The sequence below is a fragment of the Pan paniscus genome, chromosome 11 (assembly GCF_029289425.2).
Source record: "Pan paniscus chromosome 11, NHGRI_mPanPan1-v2.0_pri, whole genome shotgun sequence".
Lineage (NCBI taxonomy): Eukaryota > Metazoa > Chordata > Mammalia > Primates > Hominidae > Pan > Pan paniscus.
In genome coordinates this window covers 32066639-32070015 of record NC_073260.2, presented here as the reverse complement: position 1 = coordinate 32070015, position 3377 = coordinate 32066639, and positions in this window count along the sequence as shown.

Sequence of the window (3377 nt, the reverse complement as noted above, 5' to 3'; positions counted from 1 at the left end):
GGAAGGGCTAGAAGGTGACCCCCACGATCAAGTGCAGTGCCTCCCGCACGCGTGACTTCCAGCCTCCACATGCACACTTCCAATAACTGCACACACACCCTCCAGCTCAGGCCTCTTGGATTTCAGACACTCCAGTGGTTGAAGGGTCACTATGTTAGGATCTCTGATCTTCCTCTCTAACCAGGCTATCCTCAGGTTCTAGTTCACTTCTGGGGGTCACCCTGAGCCAATGTAACCCCTCTTTCCTGTGTCAATCCTTTAGTTCTTTGAGAAGAGTGGTTGCGTTTTCTCTGACCATGTCCCACCCTCTGGCCAAGCCTTCAACTGAAAAAAGTCCCTCAGTTGGGACGAGTGTATTGAGTCCTTCATTCAGATGAACCCGACACTTCAGGAGGGGCTGAGCAATAGGCACTACAGGGGAGCCCTCACCTCCCTTGTTCTGTGCATAATACCTCTATTAATACAGCCTAAATTTGGTCTTGCTGATTTGGCAGCCACATCACACTGCCCTTAGACTAAGTGACTGTGCTAATAATACACCAGACTTTTCAAGGTGTCTGTGCCTTTGGGGGTCATGTCTGACACATGTTATAGAAGCAGAAACAGCCTACTAAACAAATACTGCTGTTTTCATAAAGTTATATTCTGGACCAAGAAAATGGAGCTATCATTTACAAGTCCAGTGTCTCACCCTGTGCTAAGTGCTTGTATGAGGCACTTTTGCAATTTTACAAATGGGATAACTGAGGTCAGTCAGGGTAGAGCTACACAGCTACCAAGTGACAGCCAGGTGGCAAACCTAAGTTGATTGGTTCCGAAGTCACCCTAAGTGACACTGTCTCCCTGTGGCCCCTGCCCCTTCACATTCCCTGAGCCAGTCTCTATCCTGCCTGTGATTTCTTTCTCTCTCTGCTGTTTTGACAGTTATTTGTTCCTCTGGTGATTTGCCTGGTTATTGCTAGACCAGCAGTTCTTAACATGCAGTATGAGGACTATTTTCAGGGGATGGTTATATGAAATCAAAACTTTTTTTTTTTTTTTTTTTGAGTCAGAGTCTTGCTCTGTCACCCAGGCTAGAGTGCAGTGACATGATCTTGGCTCATGGCAACCTCTGCCTCCCGGGTTCAAGTGATTTTCCTGCCTCAATAGCCCAAGTAGCTGCAATTACAGATGCCTGCCACCACATATGGCTAATTTTTTTTTTTTTTTTTTTTAGTAGAGATGGGGTTCCACCATGTTGATCAGGCTGGCCTTGAACTCCTGACCTCAAGTGATCTGCCTGCCTTGGCCTCCCAAAACTGCTGGGATTACAAGCGTCAAAATTATTTTCATAAAAACACTAGTCCGGGCACGGTGGCTCACGCCTGTAATCCCAGCACTTTGGGAAGCCAAGGCTGGCGGATCACCTGAGGTCAGGAATTGAAGACCAGCCTGACCAACATGGAGAAACCCCATCTCTACTAAAAATACAAAATTAGCCGGGCATGGTGGCACAGGCCTGTAATCCCAGCTACTCGGGAGGCTGAGGCAGGAGAATCACTTGAACCCAGGAGGCAGAGGTTGCAGTTAACCGAGATCGTGCCACTGTACTCCACCCTGGGCAACAGAGCGAGACTCTATCTCAAAAAACAAAAACAAAAACAGAATCTTCTGGGTTTCTCAATTTTTAAGAGGGAAAACGGCATAAGACCAAAAAACTTGAGAACTGCCGTGTTAGGTGATGGTTCTCTGTTAGATGTGTTAGATGACTCAGAAAAGAGTACCTGGGAAGGCCACTGGGGCACTGGTGAAGTGTCCCCTCTTGTCTGCTGGAGACATGGTTGGAAGCTCACATACCTGGTGCTGTGTGATGCTTCTCCGCCATTCTGCTCTCCATTCCTGCTTTCAGGAAAACAAACTCTAAATTCCCTGCTTGGCTTTCAGAGTACCTTATAAACTTGCTCCAATTTACACCTTCAGTCTGGTCTCCCTCCCTCCCCACCGCATTCAACAGGGCTTCGTTACCCTGGCTCTTTCCACCCCTCTATGCATTTACACTCTGGTGTGCTCTGCCTAGAAACTCTCCCCTATTCCTCTCTCCTCAGTAGGCCAACGTTTAAAACCCACTTCAACGTGGCCAGGCGCGGTGGCTCACGCCTGTAATCCCAGCACTTTGGGAGGCCGAGACGGGCGGATCACGAGGTCAGGAGTTCGAGACCAGCCTGGCCAACATGATGAAACCTCGTCTCTACTATTAGCTGGGCATGGTGGCGGCGCCTGTGGTCCCAGCTACTCGGGAGGCTGAGGCAGGAGAATCGCTTGAAACCGAACAACGTTACAGGCTCTGTGAAGGCTTTCCTGCCCCAGAGCCAGCAGAGGATTGTTCCCTTGTTCCACTCCCTGAACATGTGGTACACAAACGGTGCGTATCTGACCATAGCTATTGATTTGCACATTTGTTTCATGGACATTGGTCTCAAAACCAAAAGCAAAACTGGCCTTGTCGGCAGTAGTGGGAGTTCAGCACCTGTAGCTGACAAGGGAACTAAAAGGAAGTTTGCTTGAAGTCTTTGAAGGATAGAGGGTGGGATTGGAGGGAGAATCTGTCTCACATTGTAGGGAGGAAGTAAAACAAAAAGTCCAAGTGAGTGATGGAAAAAGCCAGGACCTGACATGCAGCAGGCTGAACACCTGGAGGGCAAGTGCTGTCTGCCATGCGCCGGCACGCCCCCTTGTGGTGAGGGAGAGCCGTGTAGTTTCAGGGGAGGAGCACAAAGTGGGAAAGACCCAGCATCCGTGGGTCGCTGAAAAGCTGTGGGAAATCGGGTCGCTGGAGGAAGGGAAGACGCTGGTCTAGAGACCCAGCTCATACTTGCCTCTATTGCCGAAACTACAGGGGAAAGAGGAAGAGAACTAAACCCCTATAACTTCAGGTACCGAGAGCTCTATCTGCATTGACTCAGGCCATTCTAAGAAGTGTCGGGCCCGGGCCTGGTGGCTCACGCCTGTAATCCCAGCACTTTGAGAGGCCGAGGTGGGCGGATCACCTGAGGTCTGGAGTTTGAGACCAGCCTGACCAACATGGAGAAAACCCGTCTCTACTAAAAATACAAAATTAGCTGAGTATGGTGGCTCGTGCCTGTAATCCCAGCTACTCGGGAGACTGAGGCAGGAGAATCACTTGAACCCTGGAGGCGGAGGTTGCGGTGAGCCGAGGTCACGCCATTGCACTCCAGCCTGGGCAACAAGAGCGAAACTCCGTTTCACACACACACACACACACACACACACACCACACAATGCCATGCAGAGGAGGAAACTGAGGTTTAGAGAGGGTGAGCTATGTGCCCAAATTCTCATAACTAGAACATAGCCCAGGGAGGCTGGGGACTCACTTG